This window comes from Halichoerus grypus, chromosome X (assembly GCF_964656455.1).
Source record: "Halichoerus grypus chromosome X, mHalGry1.hap1.1, whole genome shotgun sequence".
In the NCBI taxonomy this organism is placed as follows: domain Eukaryota; kingdom Metazoa; phylum Chordata; class Mammalia; order Carnivora; family Phocidae; genus Halichoerus; species Halichoerus grypus.
Window position 1 is genome coordinate 103793051 of NC_135727.1, and position 19830 is coordinate 103812880.

The 19830-nt window shown below is 36.2% G+C and overlaps 1 protein-coding gene and 1 pseudogene across 1 annotated transcript in view; one reads left to right on the forward strand and one right to left on the reverse strand.

The window, feature by feature from the left end:
* The window catches only part of DMD (dystrophin), a 2185421-nt gene that overhangs the window by 66452 nt on the left and 2099139 nt on the right, over positions 1–19830 (forward strand). The gene's annotated exons all lie outside the window — the stretch shown is intronic.
* On the reverse strand, positions 18340–18650 carry LOC118527683 (10 kDa heat shock protein, mitochondrial pseudogene; annotated as a pseudogene).

Below are 19830 nucleotides of genomic sequence, written 5' to 3' on the forward strand. Positions count from 1 at the left end.
TTACCTATGCAATCAGTTTAGACAGAGTTTCCAATTTAGTTAGCCCAGGACTTTCAAAAACTGGATGACCACATGGACAGGAATAGATAGACTACTTGACAATATAGATTGCCTTGGCCCATCAGAGTTATCAGTGGCATAGGTACGCAAGACAACTAAAGACCCAAGGCAAGGTATATCCAGTTCTAGGAAGTACAGTCCTTAGGACCCTGCCCTGTTGAATTTGGATATGACATCGCCATTTTAGAAGAATTTGAACTACTAATCTGTGTACTTCCATTTGAGGCAATGTTTTTATAAATATCTGTTTTTTCCTGGTCCTTAAACTAAAGTTAGCATCATCAAGGCCATGTTATCATCAGTGGATGAAAATTCTCTCTTTGGGAGTCCCTTTCATTTCTGCAGGTGGCTTGCATGAAAGGATATTTTGCAGCGAGCGATGACAGGATATAAAGATGAGTTGGATGGTAGTGATTGGTTTGGAGAAAGTAAAAATCATAGAGGAATACCAGAGAAATAGATGCTGGGGCCATTTACCTGATCTTCCTAACTTAAAAGCATCCATTCCATTAATTAACAACTAAGAAATGAACATGTCCCAGTGTAGAATTCAGCATCATTTTGCACTGGCTTAGCACTTTAAATTTTACTCCCCTCATTTATCTGTCCCTTACTTTTCAGAACTATATAATTTAGTGCTTTCCTTTTCTGGTATGGAAGAAAAGGAGCTTCTTCTCAGATAACTAGTTTGAGTAGCACAACTTAGCTCAAAATCATTTGCAATGATGTTGATTGCAGCAATGTTTTAATGGTGAAAATACCATAAATATCCTTAATGCATGTGATGGAATGCTATTGAGTGGCTAAAAGGGATGTGTCACATGAGTCTTTCTCAACTGAGTGTGCTATTGCTACCTAGGGGACATTTGGCAGTTTGGAGACTTTCTTTTTTTAATTGTATTGACTGCAGAGGAGGATGTTCTACTGGCATCTAGTGGGTAGAAGCCAGGGCTGCTGCTGACCATCCTAGAATGCAAAGCACAGTTCTCCTCCCCTGACACCAAAGCACTGTCCAGACCAAAATTTCAGTAGTGCTGCTTTTGAGAAACTCTGTATTATGTCTGCACATTGTAGTAATTATATATCCCAAATACGTAATGTTGAATGAAAAAGAGGAAAGTCTTAGAATGATAGGAAAGTATGCTAGTATATGCATTATTTTCATGCTAGCTGCTAAAACAAACCAAACCCCAAATTTCAGAGAGTTAACAGCCATGGACTGCGTGCTCATGCCCCAGTCCATGGCAGTATGTGGCTTTCCTACATGGGGTGATGCAAGCCTCCAGACTTCTCCTGTCTGTTTGATCCACCACCTCTTTGATCTCAGAATCCTCTGCATTCAGCCATTGGATGGGGAAGAAAGAGTGGAAAAGACACATTAGCTCTTGAAAATCACAAACACAGAATTGACACAAATTACTTCCACTCATATTCCACCAGGAGAAACTAATCAAGTAACCACACATTTGATGTGAGAAAGGCTATGAAATGTTGTTAGAGGGTGAACAGGCTCTCCCTCAGCAGTACTACCACAGTTTGAGGAGGGGAACATGGATTGCTCTGGACAGCTGCTTAGTTCTGGGAAGGGCACCCAGCACATAAGTAAATTGGTAAAGGTCTTACACATACACACACACACACACACACACACACACACTACCATGAATTATTTTTGGACATAGAAATGTATGCAGGGGCGCCTGGGTGGCTCAGTCGTTAAGAAATGTATGTGGAAAATAGAACAATTGGACTGGATTGATGAGCATAAAATTCACATCTAATGGCCATCCATGAAAGGGGGGAACAGGAGAATAGATCTTGAGATAAGGGAGCAAGACTGTCTTCCAACATGTCTGTATTGCTTTCTTTTAGGATTGAATTACAAACACTGAATTAGTTAGGACAAGGTATTAGTAATTATGATTTCTTGAATATGTGTACATATGTACCTGTATAATTCTGGACTTCTCTATCTGATTTTACCTTCTTCAAAATAAATAATGAACCAGTTGAGTAAATCAAACTTGTTTTATGTCAAATAATTTATTTTTAAATTGAAAAAATGAGATAGAACTTGTATATTATTTTTAAGTCCTATGTAAAAAGTGTGGTCATATGGAAAAAATTTTATAAAAGCTTTTACTGATATAAAAGTATAACTTGGAGGAACATTATACAGCAATCCTTCCTATACATTCCTTTTCAGGTATATCTACAGAACATAATACTGACATGCTCCAAGGCTTTTTGAAAAAATTCTACGTACAACGTGATAATACAGTAATCCCCCCTTATCTGTGGTTTTGTTTTTTGCAGTCTCAGTTATCCGCGGTCAGTGGTGTTATGGAAGCAGACGATCCTCCTTCTGATGTATAATCACAAGGTCACTAGTGGCCTAGCACTACATCACAGTGCCTGTCATTTATTTCTCTTCATCTCATCCCATAGGCATTGTAGCATCTCACATCACCACAAGAAGGATGAGTACAGCCCAATAAGACACTTTGAAAGAAAGATGACATTCACATAACATATTACAGTGTATTGTTATAGTTGTTCTATTTTATTATTAGTTATAAATTTCTCACTATGCTGATTTATAAATTAAACTTTATCATAGGTATGTACGTATAAGAAAAAACAGTGTCCATAGGGTTTGGTAGTATCCATGGTTTCAGACATTCCCTGGGGGTCTTGGTACGTATACCCCATAGATAAAGGGGATCTGGGGCGCCTGGGTGGCTCAGTTGGTTAAGCGACTGCCTTCGGCTCAGGTCATGATCCTGGAGTCCCTGGATCGAGTCCCGCATCGGGCTCCCTGCTCGGCAGGGAGCCTGCTTCTCCCTCTGACCCTCCCCCTTCTCATGTGCTCTCTCTCTCTCTCATTCTCTCTGCCTCAAATAAATAAATAAAATCTTTAAAAAAAAAAATAAAAAAAAAAAAAAAGGGGATCTGTATTTCGTTGAAAATACCCTTGTCCCTTGTTTACTTCAATCTCTCTAGTAGCATCATGGTGTTTTTTTCCTGAAATATACCTGATTTTCCAAGCCATGTTGTGAATATTGGTAATATATCTTCCTTGCAAGAGATAGAAAAGCAAATCAAATACACTTTAGTATTCAAACCGTGTGTATGTGTGTGTGGTTTCTATAGTAGTAGAATTAAAGGAAAATTAAATAATCAAGCTGTAGGAATTGTGAGGACATGGACCTTTCCCCTAGTTGTCTGCTTTTGAGGATGACTGAGTGTACACGTTCTCAGTTGTTGAGTCTCAGGTAAAACACTCCAGGCAGAGCATCTGTGTGTGCCACTTTGAGTCAGGTATCAATAATCTTGGTCCAATCAGCCCTGGCTGGAAGGCATTGTCACTCAGTACAAGCATGACACAAGGGACTATGCTTATGGGTTTATTGGAATGGAAAAGGTGTCAATTTTCAGAAAAGGGAGACAAATGGGTGGGCTGGGCAGGCCTTCCCACATCTCTCTCTTACTTGGTGTGATCCATGCCCCACACTATTTAGGCAGAAAGAATTCTGAGCTTTGTCATTTGATCCCCTAGTTTTCAAAATCTATGCAAATGAAAAATGTGTTTCAAAGGCTTCATGTATATTTTTCTTCCTCTTAGGATGTCACTTTGAATTAGGAATGCATGACTATGTAGTGTTAAAACGTGAACTGTATCAAGTTCATCCTTCCCCGATATTACAACACATAAGAAGTAAGGAGTAATTTAAACTCTTTGTAAACTCTGATTTTAATAAGGGAGTGAGAATAAAAATGACTAGTTTATTATGTTACATTATCTAAGGTTTTGTATTTGGTTTTATTTTTAAAGAATATACTTTATAAGTTAATAAAGAAGGCAATTGAAAATATACCTGTGTAAACTGTAGACATAATAAACTAAAATTGTATCAGCCCAGTTATAAAGGAGCACTTAGAAATAGCTTAGCTAACTCTCCTTTTTAGGTCCTTATGCAAACCCCAAATCCTGTTGTTATTTATCACTTATTAGGAACCAAAAAGAGTCCCAAATGTTGCTTTGATGAGCAGGATGCAATGAAGTACTGTTTTAAAGGCCTTATTAAACACTTCAGTGAAATAGGAAGTCATTTATGCAGCATCGTTAATACCCCTCACTGAATTTATGATTTTCAAAGGAAAAAAGTGCTCCTCTCTCATAATCTCATAAGTAAAACTTACTCTCTTTCTTGTCAAATACCAATGCATTTAAAAAGAGTCTATTTGAACTTGTATGTGCTATGCTCTGTGTTAGCATTAGGGCAAAAGGAGGAGGGAGGGAAGAAAGGGAAGGGAGGAAAGGAAGGAAGGAATCTTTGCTTTTGAATTTCTTGCACAATGACATGAGACAGAAAACCAAAGTAACAGACATATAAAAGGGCCTATGACTTGAGAGGTAGAGAATGGCTTAAAAAAAAGTGCCTGAATTGAAGAAGGCATTAATAGTAAATAAAAATGTTTCAGCAAGATTATGAAAGTTTGTGTAAACCTTAATAAAAAGCTTAGAAGGAAATATCTAACATAAAAAAGTAGTTCAGCAAAAATTACTTTGTATTTAACTATGTTAAAGCATTTTTAAATAGTTTTCTCGGGCGCCTGGGTGGCTCAGTTGGTTAAGCGACTGCCTTCGACTCAGGTCATGGTCCCGGAGTCCTGGGATCGAGTCCCACATCGGGCTCCTGGCTCGGCGGGGAGCCTGCTTCTCCCTCTGACCCTCTCCCCTCTCATGCTGTTTCTCTCTCTCTCTCTTTCTCAAATAAATAAAATCTTTAAAAAAAAAAAAAAATAGTTTTCTCCTACATATAATTGGGATTTTTGGGAAAGTAACACCTTCTAAAATTCATGAATTATTTGCTATGTATTGTTATTTCCTTTAGAAAAACATTCTAATTATTGGAAAAAAGAGATTGTTTTAATGTATTTTTATATTCAAACCAAATGCGCTTAACTCAGAATTGGGGTTCCTCATTAACAAGCAGTCTTGACCTTGACTAAAACACTTAAAATATTAGGCAATGTGGTAGCTGTATATTGTACTGCCTACCTGGTTCAAACTAGACATGTGTAATTAATGAATATATATATATATATATATATATATATATATATATATATATATGCATTCAGTATATATATTATGTACTTGTCATATACTGGTCAACAATTCCAAAAGATGGGGATTTTTTGTTTGCTTAGTTTTGACAGAGTTTTCATTAAATTAAATAGAAAAATACATCTCCATATTAAAGTTTCAAATATTTCAGTGAACTGGGATTTTTTATTGCTGGCATTATTTTTAGTTTGGTTATGAACATAAATGCTAAATACATAAATTTTTTGAAGTTTTCAAATTTCCCATTAGGTAACATGCAGTGTAATATTAGTTTTAGGTGTACAATATAGTGATTCAACACTTCCATACAACACCCTGTGCTCATCACAGCAAGTGCACTCTTTAATTCCCATCAATTTTTATCCATCCCCTCATCCACCTCCCCTCTGGAAACCATCAGTTTGTTCTCTATAGTTAACAGTCTGTTTCTTGGTTTGCCTCTCTCTCTTTTCTTTCCCATCACTCATTGGTTTTACTTCTTAGATTACACATATGAGTGAAATCATATAGTATTTGTCTCTCTTTGACTGACATGTTTCACTTAGCATTATACTCTCTAGCTCCATCCATGTCCTTGCAAATGGCAAGATTTCATTCTGTTTATGGCTGCGTCATATTCCATTGTATATATGTACCACATCTTCTTTATCCATTCATCAGTCAATGGATACTTGGCCTGCTTCCATAATTTGGCTATTGTAGATGATGCTATAATGTAGATTAGCGTGCATGTATCCCTTCAAATTAGTGTTTTTGTATTCCTTGAGTAAATACCTAGTAATGCAATTTCTGGATCTTAGGGTAGTTCTATTTTTATATTTTTGAGGCACCTCCATACTGTTTTCCAGAGTGGCTACACCAGTTTGCATTCCCACCAACAGTGCAAGAGCTTTCCCCTTTCTCCACATCCTCACCAACACCTGTTGTTTCTTGTGTTTTTGATTCTAGCCATTCTGATAGGTGTGAGGTGATATCTCATGGTGGTTTTGATTCATAGTTCCCTGATGATGAGTGATGTTGAACATCTTTTCATGTGTTTGCTGGCCATCTGGAAGTCTTCTTTGGAAAAAATGTCTATTCATATCTTCTGCCCATTTTTAAGTGGATTATTTGTTTTTGGGGTGTTGAGTTTTATAAGTTCTTTATATATTTTGGATACTAACCTTTTATCTTGTATGTCATTTGCAAATACCTTCTCCTGTTCCACAGGTGGCCTTTTAGTTCTGTTGATTGTTTCCTTCACTGTGCAGAAGCTTTTATGTTTTGATGCTGTCCCAATAGTTGGATCCCAAGTCATCCAAATTTTGTAAAGGATGAAGTAAAACTGCCACTATTTGCAGGTGACATGATACTATATAGAAAACCCTAAAGACTCTACCAAGAAACTGTTAGAACTAATAAATGAATTCAGTAAAGTTTCTAGATACAAAGTTAATATTTACAAATCTCTTGTGTTTCTATACACTAATAAGGAACTATCAAAGAAATCAAGGAAACCATCCCATTTGCAATCTCATCAGAAGACTACCGTACAGGGCACCTGGTTGGCTCAGTCAGTTAAGCATCTGCCTTCAGCTCAGGTCATGATCCCAGGGTCCTGGGATTGAGCCCTGCATCGGGCTCCTTGCTCAGTGGGAGCCTGCTTCTCCCTCTGCCTCTCCCCTCTGGCTTGTGCTCTCTCTCTCACTCACTCTCTCAAATAAATAAAATCTTTATTAAAAAAAAAAGACTAACATACATAGGAATAAATTTAACCAAGGAGGTAAAATACCTGTACTCTGAAAACTATAAATGCTGATGAAAGAAATGGAAGATGACACAAAAAGTGGAAAAATATTTCATGCTCATGGATTAGATGAAGCAATATTGTTAAAATGTCCATACTTCCCAAAGCAATCTATAGGTTCAATGCAATCCCTATCAAAATACCAATCTAGTTTTTCACAGAACTAGAACAAATAATCCTAAAAATAATATGGAACTTCAAAAAACCCTGAATAGCTAAACAATCTTAAGAAAGAACAGGGTGTTATATGCAAACAATGAATCATGGATCACTACATCAAAAACTAATGATGTAATGTATGGTGATTAACATAACATAATAAAAAGAAAAAACAGTAGATTTTGTCATAAAACAGACACATTGGTCAATGGAACAGAATGAAGAGTCTAGAAATAAACCTACACATACATGGGCAATTGATTTATGACAGAGAAAGCAAGAATATACAATGGGGAAAGGAGAGTCTCTTCAATAAATGGTGTTGGAGAAACTGGACCATTGTCTTATACTGTACACAAAAATCAACTCAAAAGGATTAAGACTTAAATGTAAGATCTGCAAAACTACCAGAAGAAACATAGGTGCTAAGCTCCTTGACATTGTCCTTACTGATGTTTTTTGGGTCTGACTTCAAGAGAAACAAAAGGAAAAAGGAAAAATAAATGGGATTACGTTAAACTAATCTGCATAATGAAGTAAGTCAAGTAAACAAAAAGTCAACCTACTGAATGGGAGAAGGTATTTGTAAATTATATTATCTGATAAGGGGTTAATATCTGAAAAAGGGATCATTATCGACTCATACACTCCATAACAATAACAAAAAATCTGATTAAAAAATGAGCAGAAGATCTGAATAGACATTTTTCCAAAGTCTTACAGACGGCCTACAAGTACATGAAAAAATTTTCAACATTAGTAATCATCATGGAAATGCAAATCCAAACCACAATCAGATATCCCTTTACACTTGTCAGAATTCCTATTGCCCAAAAGCCAAGTGTTGCAAGGATACTGAGGACAGGGAACCCTCGTGCAATGTTGGTAATATAAATTGGTACAGCCACTATGGAAAACAGTATGGTAGTTCCTCAATAAAAATTAAAAATAGGGGCGCCTGGGTGGCTCAGTAGTTAAGCATCTGCCTTCGGCTCAGGTCATGATCCCAGGATCCTGGGAGCGAGCCCCACATCGGGCTCCCTGCTGAGCAGGGAGCCTGCTTCTCCCTTTCCCTTTGCCTGCTGTTTCCCCTGCTTGTACACTCTCTCTCTCTGTCAAAAATAAATAAAATCTTTAAAAAAAAATTAATAGAAGTACCATGTGATCCAGGTATCTTTACAGTGTGTATCTAAAAGAAATGAAATCAGTATCTCAAAGAGATAATTGCACACCCATGTTTATTGCAGCATTATTCACAATAGCTAAGATAAGGAAACAACCTTAAGTGTCCATCAATGGGTGACTGGATAAAGAAGACGTAGTGTGTGTGTACACAATGGAATATTACTTAGCCATAAAAAAGAATGAAATTTTACCACTTGTGGCAATGGGAATAGGCCTTAAGGGTATTATACTAAGTGAAATAAGTCAGAGAAAGACAAATACTGCATGATTTCAGTTATATGTGGAATTTACAGAACAAATCAAACTAATAAGCAAAACAACAGATCCCATACTCACAGATACAGAGAACAGATTGCCAGAGGGATTGCCCGAGTGGAAGGGGATTAGTGTGGATGGGAGCAGGGGGCAAGGGGTGAAGGGATCTAAGAAATGCAAATTTCCAGGGCTCCTGGGTGGCTCAGTCAGTTAAGTGTCCTACTCTTGATCTCAGCTCAGGTCTTGATCTCAGGGTCCTGAGTTCAAGCCCCGCATTGGGCTCCATGTTGGACATGGAGCCTACTTACAAAAAAGAAAAAATGAAAAAAGAAATACAAACTTCCATCTCTAAAATAAATAAATCATGGGGGTGTAATGTACAACACAGGGAATATAGTCAGTAATAGAGGCGGTAATCTTACAACAATGTTGTAAGGTGACAGATAGTAACTAGACTTATTATAACAATTTTGCATACAAATGTCCAGTCACTATGTTGTACACCTGAAACTAATATAATATTGTATATCAATTATACTTCAATGAATAATAAAAGAAATGCCTATTTCTTGAATGCATATAAGAATAGCATTTACTAGGCTGCCCCATATATTAATTCAGTCAAACCATATGACTTAAAACAGCTCCCTATAGTATCAATTATATTCAGGACAGGATGGGAGACTGCTTCTTGCTTTGAAAATAAAAACAAACAGAAACTTGGCTCCAATTCCATCGTGTAGGAGAGCACAGACCTGCAGTGAGTCACAGCTATGTTAAATCAGGCACTTGTGTTCATCTAATGAATCCATTGCCTCTGGCAGGGGCCAGCATGCTGCCCAGATCTCCAAGTGCTGACTTCTTTGTTATTAAGGCAACAGTCTTAGAATCCTTGTAATGAAAATTTGAACAAAATTCCAAAGCCCTCTAATCATCCCGGAGTTGACAGATGTACTGATATAACACATGCTAGTCTGGAGCCCCAGGTATGAGCTCCTCAGTTATGGCAGATTACATTATTGGGGTTTGAAACCATTTGTGTTAAGTGAGCCCCACGTTTTGACGACTAGTACTAAATAATTAAAGGTAAATGTCTGTTTGTGTAATTATTGAGGGTCATTTATTTTGAAAACCTCAAATCACAGAGCCTTATCTTAGCTATTGCATTCATACATCCAGGGCTCTAATTTTGACCTCACTGATGGTAAGGTTTACTCCACCTTATCCTGTAAATTAATAACAAATTAACCTTGCTAAAAATATATTTTTCTCGTCTCTCCTTTTGCTCATAAGTCTTCAGCATATGTCTCCCATGCATGTAATTTAGTTCAGACTCCCTGATCCCTCAGGCCACCTTGGATCCCACCTCATCTCTTACCGCTCCAGCAAGACAAGCTTTCAACATATTTTCAACGAAGTCCTTTTAAAGCTGTCAAGTTACAGTTAGTGCTGAATTGGTGGTAGTTAATGTCAGTATAAATATGAAGTATAACAGTAAAAATATTTAGTCAAACGTGAACAGAGAATTCTCTAGGATGTACTGCCTACCTGTGTGACCTTGAGCTAATCATATACATTCTGAGCTTCCCTGGCTTTCTTTAATGGTACGATTATGTTGGATGATTTCAAACACATTCTTCAAGATCTTTGAAAAAAACTTCAGTAATCGCACTGCTTATCTAATTTGTGTTTGTTTTGTATTCTCTTATATATACTTGAATATGTGAATCCATATACAATCACTAAATTAGCATAATCAGATTCATCTTCTGGCACTGGTGTTAAGATGGAGAATTTTTGCTATTGATGGACAGAGCTGTGGTATTGTGAGGCAGTATTTCTTATTATATTGCTTTTGTTGGAGTCAGTGAGTAGTGTAATCCTGAAAGCAAAATAAAACATGGAGCTAAACAAATTGCCTCTTATATTTACAGAGGGCAGGCATGCATATTACTTCACATTATGCATAACTGAAGTTGTAAAATACTGCTGTAGCGTTTTGATGATTCAACAGTTAGGGTGTGTCGTTGATCAGAGAGCTGGTGTTGACAGAGCATACCACAGTAGAACATATGCTAATTGCACATGGCTTCATACGAGCTCTTAAAAAGAGTGGAATGTGAAACTTGTCGGATCCGCTATCAGAAGTTGAAAATTCTGGGTTGTGGAAAGGGATATGATTTGATATTTGAACTCAAGAAATGGATGAGATTAGTTAGAGATGCAGCAATATTTGCAAGGTCCGTATGACCTTTACATAGCATGATCTACTGAAACCTGTTTTTCCAAATGTTTATATGTACGCACATTGACATTTAAACTGGAAACAATGGGATATAAATCCTCTCATTAAGAAGGTGCCACTGACTGATTATTATTCTTGAAGAAGTGTTGTCCTTTTTCTTGCATGATAAATGCTTCTTTTTTAAAAAAAATTCTGTTATTTATAAAAATGCATTATTCTGAGATTCTAACCAAAGTTAGAAGTATCATATTGGAACTTTAATTTAGACAAGTTCAAAACATGTCAGAACATGGTCACTGTTGGATGTCTCATTGTTGTTCAGAGCTCTGCTGTGGGGTAGGCCTGGATTGAAGGGATGATTGCAACCCGTTATCTTTATTACTTATTACCATCTCTGGGTAATGCTTAAAGGTGGGAGATACCAGTACAGCAGTTTAGAATGTGCAATCAGTCAATCATTCAAGAAGTGTTTAGAGAGTGTCACATACCTTACTTTGTGTTAGGAATACACTGGTGAACAAGACAATTTTTTACCTTGATGGTGATTAAGATCCACAGGTTTTTAATTATTTCTGGATTTGTCAATTTTTCAATGGCATACCGAAAGGCCCCAAAACTGCCAGTATCCAGGAGCATCTGTGTGGCTCAGTCAGTTAAGCATCTGCCTTCAGCTCTGGTTATGTTCCCAGGGTCCTGGGATTGAGCCCCACATCGGGCTCCCTGCTCGGCGGGAAGCCTGCTTCTCCCTCTTCCTCTGCCCCCTGCTCATGCTTTCTTGCTCTCTATCTCAAATAAATAACAATTTAAAAACCTAAAACAAACAAACAAACAAACAAAAAAACCTGCCAATATCCACAACTTGTCTCCAATCTCTTTCCTTGCTTGTTTTTGCATTCCTAAAGTCCAATGTCCACCTTTTGTAGGAATTTCAACTTTTACACTCACTCATAGTCTAACCCCTTTAAAATCCAAAGCAACCTTAATTACTACCCCACATTCCCAATTAAGATAAATCTGAGTCATCCTCATCACTGTATTTTGCTTTAGCACTAACTAATTTGGTAAAACCATCTGTGGTAAACCCTCAAATGGTGTCATAAAAAGATCACTTCTAATTGTTTCTATTATATTTTTCTCACCTTATACAGTCGCTGTTCTTCCTTTTGTCTTTTCTCACAGACATGATTTGACCCATATGGTTTCAGTTCTTCCCTAGACCACCGTGGAGACGCAGATCATGCGTGGCTCCACCTCTAATTACAGTCTGCTTGTGTTGGTTCTCATTTTAATGTCATGGTCATAAGTAGGGATCCTAATATAGGGCAGTAATTGCAGTCATTTCCCCCACAGTAAGTGTAGTTTCAACCTTGACCCTTAAAAAAGATTCTACCTTGAAACACTCTCAATAGGTTGATGACTTACTTCAACTTTATGAGAGACATATGGGAGAGAGACAGAGAGATAAAGAGATAATTGCTCACAGTATTTAGTACTGACAAATATTAGGTATTTCATGAGCATTTTTTTCAGTTTTAGGTAAAAATAAGAATCGTTCATTCTTTAGACCTTCAATAGTTATTTGTGTGTAAAATATTAAATAATAAGCAATTCTAATAGTAAAATGAGATTAATTTTTTGGAGAAGTCCTTGGTACTTTTGGTATTAAAAAAGAAAAAAATATGTATAAAGTAACTTTTACACTATGAAAATATTAGAATTACAACTTAATATTGGTAATGCATTCAATACAATATTATGTATTTACTTCATATTCAATAAATGTTCACTGACAGTAATTGCTATAATTTCTTTTTTAGATTTTTTTTAAAGATTTATTTATTTGAGAGAGAGAGAGTTTGCAATTGGGGGGAGGGGCAGAAGGAAAGGGAGAGATTAAATCCTCAAGCAGACTCCCCAATGATCGGGGAGCCCTAGACAGGATTCGATCCCAGGACCCTGAGATCATGACCTGAGCCGAAACCAAGAGCGGGTCACCCAACCACCTGAGCCATCCAGGCACCCCTCTTTTTTAGATCTTTAAGAAAAGAGGATTAGCATTAAAATATTGTCATAAGTGACACCTTTTTAAGATACTTGGAATATTAAAGTAACAAATTAATCTTAGTTTGGGTGGCAAAAGTCCTTTGTTTTTTAACCCCAGATATTAAAAATTTGAAAAGTTTTTTTTTTATAATAAATATAGCCAAGATTCTATTCATGTATTTTTAGTGGCTATCTATAATTTATGTAGTAAAAGAATGCAGTGGTATCATATTGATCCTTTCTGCTTAAGCTAATAGTTTATTTAGCTGCTCCCATTGGAATTACTGTTGTTTATGTATCATTCCCTTATTTTTGCTTTCATTTGCTATCTTTTACTGAAGACCACTTATTGACCATATGATTAGATACACTTGGCATGTGTTACACGTTTTTCTAGGTGAGAACAAGCTTAATGGTATGCCTTTTGCTGCTAGTCACTTTCTTCCCAGGTGCCTAAGCTATCTTTAAAGCCTCACCATTGTCTGGGAGTCAGTGTACTTTCCCTCTATTGGGAGGGGGTTGATTGTAATAGCCTCAATGTATTGCAGAAGCAGAAGGACCCACTGGGGCAATCCAGACCAGGTTGGGCCGAGAATTTGGATACAGTGTGCACTTCCTGTCCTCAGCCTTGGTGATCCTCCTCTGCTGTGCCTGTAGGTAGAGTGGTGTGGGGTTGTCATTCTTTCTCAATTTTGTTTCCTGTTCTCTTGCTGGAGGATAAACTCTGAACCTTAATTTACTCAGATCTACCACTCTGTCACTCAAAAGCCAGTTTGGGCTTAAAACAAAACAAAACAAAACAAAACAGACCATTTACATTTGCTTGATATTTTCAACCCTTGTACAATAATATTTTCTTTCTCTCAACACCTGCTAATGATGTCTGAAACAATGAGAACCAGAAAACAGGAATAAAAAGGCAAACGAAAAACATAAGCATTATTGCACCAGAGACATAAACCAAGTATAGTGTTGAACAGGGCAGGATAGAGAAAGCATAGCCCCCTTCAGTCACCTGTAGTTACTATCCATTTTGGTGATGATTATAAAGCTATCATAAAGAAAGTCTTATGGAGCCAGCTCATTTATACATGTATCTAAAACAAACTCTCAGCAGCCCCAAGGTATATTTCCTGAGACCTTTGCAAATTTCCAAATTTGCAAATACCACTAAACCATATAATTCCACTCATAAAATGCAGTGAAGTATAACTGAACAATTACAGACCCCTATCAGATCCTTAATGATTGTATAAACTCAAGTCATTTATAAAGGTATTAAAGTCTGTCACTAAACACACACACACTATATTATATCACCCCCATATAATTTTTAACCATGATCTCACCTGAATTCAAAACTCTGACAGCTCAGCCATAAAAAAGAATGAGGCCTTGCCATTTGTGACAACATGGATGGACCTAGGAGATATTGTGCTAAGTGAAATAAGTCAGAGAAAGACAAATACCATATGATTTCACTTATATGTGGAATCTAAAAAATAAAACAGATGAACAAACCAAAAGCAGAACCAGACCCATAAATACAGAGAACAAACTGAAGGTTGCTAGAGGGGAGGGGTGGGGGGTGAGCAAAAAGGGTGAAGAGAATGGGAGATACAGGCTTCTAATTATGGAATGAGGAAGTCATGGGAACAAAAGATACAGTCAATAGTACTGTAATAGTGTTGCATGGTGAGAGATGGGAGCTACACTTGAGGAAATCAGAGCATAAAGTATAGAGTTGTTGAACTGCTGTGTTGTATACCTGAAACTAATGTAACATTGTGTGTGGACTATATTTCACTAAAAAAGAAAGAAAGAAAGAAAGAAAGAAAGAAAGAAAGAAAGAAAGAAAGAAAGAAAGAAAGAAAGAAAGAAAGAAAGAAAGAAAGAAAGAAAGAAAGAAAGAAAGAAAGAAAGAAAGAAAGAAAGAAAGAAAGAAAGAAAGAAAGAAAGAAAGAAAGAAAGAAAGAAAGAAAGAAAGAAAGAAAGAAAGAAAGAAAGAAAGAAAGAAAGAAAGAAAGAAAGAAAGAAAGAAAGAAAGAAAGAAAGAAAAAGAAAACTATGACAGATGAATAATGGAATAGTTGCTCTGTAATATGTGCCTGGCATATATTCTCTGCAATACCAGGCTTTTTGTCTGTGCTTTACAAATTGTTTCTTATTACTCCTTCTTCTTTGTTGAGCTGTTTCCTCTCAAGTAGAAATGCTCAAGTAACAGTCTGGTCCTACATGCTTATTATTATAGAACTAAAAATGCTTCCTAATGTTCTTTGTTCAGCTCATGCTCAGTTATGGTTGGCCCCCTGGCTGAACTAGTACCTCTCTGTCCTGTCACTAAATGAAAATATATCCCCAAGACATTGTTTTTCTCCTCAAGTCTGCCTTCATTATGTATTTGTTGACTCTATCTTATTTCAAGTTAACTACCCGTCACTTTTTGTTAAACCTCTGACTCCTACTTGATGAGGTATTGAACATTGTACTTAATGAGATAGTTCTGTAGGGTTTCTTTCTTAAGTTTTCTCTGGAGAACATAATGGGGTTGAATCACTTCAAGAAACAAAACACGGTACTTTTAATAACCCCAAACTTTACTGGTCCAAGAATCATCTCTTCCATAAAACACTTTACTTGTGTATCTTTGTATTGTCAACATTATCAACTATCTTTGGGGTAAGCAGAGGTTGGAGAGATAGCAGAGAGATGAATGGTGGTGTATTTGTCTTGAAGGAGGGAAGTTTCCTTCAAATTAAGGGATCACTGACTATACAAATATAAGGGGCGATCTAGGCTGCTTTGAGAAAGAGAAGGCTGGAGGGGTCATTTTGAATCCCTCACTAGACTAAGTGACTTATGTATGTGTCTCAGTAAAATAGCAATATTCTAGATGTAGTGGAGCTTTGATATTTCTTGATGTTTTGATGTTTCTCAAGAATAGTCAGACTCATTAGTATTAAACCCTTAATGTCAAGGGTATTTATATCTGGGAAAAAAGTGACTAATTGGGTTGCTTATAAAGCAGTAATATTTACTACTGAAAAGACCTGTCAATATCATGTTTTATATTTATTTTATGTTAAATAAAAGCTATGTTGCTGATTAAGCTTATACTAAGTTCAGGAGTTTTAAGTGAGGATTCCATTAGTATGGAATCTTAGGACTTGAAAGAATTTTTATTAAATATCCTAGAATCTATGATATAGAAATTGAGAGATTTAAGTGCTTTTTTGAACCCATATTGGTATTTTAAGTTATTTTATGTCATGAATTTACATTTGGCAAAACTGAGTCTTCAAATGAGATATTAGAATTTGATGTAGCTCTGTTGATGTGGAATTTGTCTTTAAATTAACAATAACTTACTTGATCCTCTTTTGCTGAAGTGCCCTGGGATTTCAACTAAAATGCAAAATGAAGAAGTAAGAATTATTAACTCAAATTCTCAGCAGCTTTATGTAGATAAATTCACAAGGGGCCTATGGAATAATATATGTTAGTTTTATTTTCTGTTGTGGCAAAGAATAAAAAGTAATCATTTGCCAGCCTCTAATAAGTATTATAATTTATTTTTCTGAAATGGCATCTTTTGAAGCATGCTTAGAAATCCTTCTGGGTTCCTAGTATGAGCCCCAGGGTGGATTGAATTCATCTTGTGCACTTGTGACAGTGAGGATTTAGGCAAAAATCAGAAAAACAGTTGGTATATAAATAGACTTGCCCAGTCTACGATAGATTCTCTGGGGAAGATAGAAAACCTCTAGACCTAGCCTAGAGGCTTCCTAAAGCCTCAGGTCCGTGATACATCAAATGAGTACACCGTCCTGGTTATCACACTGAGAATATGTTATTCTCACCAAGCATCATTTCCTTCCCATTTTCTACATAACTTTTCCGTATTCCATGTTTGCTCTTCTCACTTTTCTAGACCTATGTGGCCACAAGCTCCTGTGTGTCCATAATGTAGGCATAAGTTTTAATTGAATGCATTATGAATTTGTTTTCAAAGTAATTATGATTACTTCTCCGTGCTGAAATACCAAACCCATCCTGCCCCCATGAGGCCTAGCCCTCACAACCTATGACCATAAGGAAAAAAAAGCTTGCTCCTTTCTTCTAGTGCTAACTAATTTAAAATTGATTACTTTGCGGATGTTCTTTAATCAGTATACATAAAGGAATTTTCTTATCTTTATAAAAATGCATACATTCAAGATTCACAATGAAGGGAAATATTCTACATGGGAAGAACAGGGTAGACCCCTCAGCTTTGACTCTGATTCCATTGATTTTACTTTGTTCTTAGGTGTATTTTACTGTTTGTTGATTGAACACTCTAACCCTAGAGTAACTAGGACCTTGTCTTGCCCCTTAATGTTGTGTGTGATCACAGTTATGCCCTGGTCAAAATTCTTAGATATAACTTTACCATAGGCAGTAAAAATTGAAAACTACATAAATAAGGAAATAACAATGAACTGGATGAATTTGCTGATGAACTACCACTTACCTTGAAGGTCTTAAAATCCCATCGTTCCTAACTCATGACAGGCTGTCCTGAGGTGACTGTCATTCTGGCATCATGTTTATCATCTGGCCCCTTAAAAGATATAAGTCTCACTTCCTGTCAGACTTCTGATATTTGGTTCTTCTTTTTAGACTTATCTAGCAGGGGTGGGACCTTATTCATGGACCAAATGGTGCATTTCTGCCAGGAAAAAAAGACCTGTACTTTGGCAATTTGTTCTAGCAGAATAAATTTCAACAGTTTTATATCAATATCTGTATCTGTATGTATCTATGTATCTATGTATCTATCTATCTATCTACATACCAGCCAAAGGCTGTAGTATGTTCATGGTTCCTTCAAAAACCATGCTAAATATTGATGTTCTTTGACCTGTTAGAGGCAAGGTCCAAGTGTAGACTGTCGAATGTATTTTAATATATTTTTTTCACTTGACAGATTAGGCTTGAGAGAAGATTTTAATGTAAGATTATTTGTATACACACTTTTCATCTCACATGTTGGTGCAAGTTATTAAACAAAAGAAAATTAGGACTTTAATGTAGTTTTGAATTGTAAGTACTTTACAAGTCAGTTTCCTTTTCTTGGAAATCCCTGTTTCCCAGAGGTACATACTGATATCATTCTTACTACTTTGGGGTCATAAATTAAATTTAACTTTGTAAACAGCTTCTCATAAGGTTATGTTGCTATTATTATTATTGTGCTGATATTCTATCACTTGGTTTCATATTCATCTCTTTTTTTGTTTGTACATTTTTATTTGGTAATGTTTATATCAGTATCCTAAAACTTAATTTTAGAGACACTGGATATCACTCGCTTGGATGCCATTAGTTTATTATAAAAGAGAGATATGCAAATTATTTACATGATGAAAGATTTCACAACTTCACTGGAATGGACAGCTTCGCTTGATGCCATTTCTATAATGATTTATTTCAGTCTACATACTTTCCGGGAATGTTACCATCTCTAAGTAAGAAATGATCCTTGTCATCTAGAACTACTTTGGTGCCTCCATATTCTGAGAGAAGAACTTGATCTCCAGCTCTCACACTAACTGGTTGAATCTCTCTTCACCCTTCCCTTTAGAGCCCGATCTAACAGCTACTAGTGTTGCTTGCAATACTTTTCCTTGAGATTTTTCTGGAAGCATAATACCTCCTTTGGTTGCAGTTTCAGCTGCCCTCCTTTCAACTCAAAGTCAGTCAAAGTGGGGAAGAAACTATGTAAACACCTGTCCTGGCATGATTCTGGCTTCTGCAGTCAGTTCTCTACTCTGAAGCTACTACCCCCGCTCCAAGGAGACCCGCAGTCTGACCCCAGGGGCCATGTGAATGTGGGACTATACTCATCTTTTTATTCATCTTTTTATAAATGTCTGATTAGTATCCTATAATAATAGTATTATGAATGGTGCCCTGAAGTCTAACCATTTGCTTAAAGGGCTAAAAAACATATATAAATTAAAATCAAACTAGCAACAAAGGAAAAGAATAAATCCATAGAAAACAAGATTTTGTAGCTTAAAATCAATTAGCTCAAAATCTATGCTCAAATAATAAAAAGAAGCGGTTTTCTATAGAATGAAAAAAATAATTTTCTGACTAGGGTAAGGTCACTTGTGAATCTGAAACGATGCATATTGATAAGGCATTATATTTGAAAGACAAGTCTCCAGTTTTGCTTTTAACAAAGAAAGCAAGTATATACTAAACATACAGGATCTTTATGAGGAATGAATAAAGAATTTTCAAAAGGACATGGTAAACACACAGATTAGTTCTTAAGGATAGGTCATGTCCACCTGTTTTCTTATTTAAAGAGAGCTATTTTATTTATGTTATGATGAAATAAGTCCCACAAACAAAATGACTGAGAATACGTAACCTTTTACCATACTTGCTCGTAGAATTGCCATAGCAGTTTATGCTTACAACAGTGGTGTAGGCATCCCCTTTGTTTTGCGCCCTTATCAACTAGCTATCGACATGTTTAGAATTTTCTCAGTTTGATGAGTGTGAAATTATATCTCCTATTAATTCCCTTTTTTATGATACTAGATCTTTTGCATTCATTAGCCCTTGTATTTGCTCTTCTTTGTATTTCCTGTTCTTTTCCTCTGCCAGTATTTTGATTGAGTTATGGCTCTAGTTATTTCCTTCTATGTATTCTTTTAAAATAGTAAAGTTTTTGTACAACACCCAGTGCTAATGGATCGTGGATCACTGCATCAAAAACTGGTGATGTATTGTATGGTGACTAACAGAACATAATAAAAAAAATAGTAAAGTTTTACTCTTCTACTCTTAGGTATCTTAATAAATCTGGAAGTCACTCTTAGTGATTTTTTATCCATAGATTTTTTTTATTGAAGAAGCAATTCTCCTAACATAATTTTAAAATGTCTGTCTCTTCCCTACTTACAT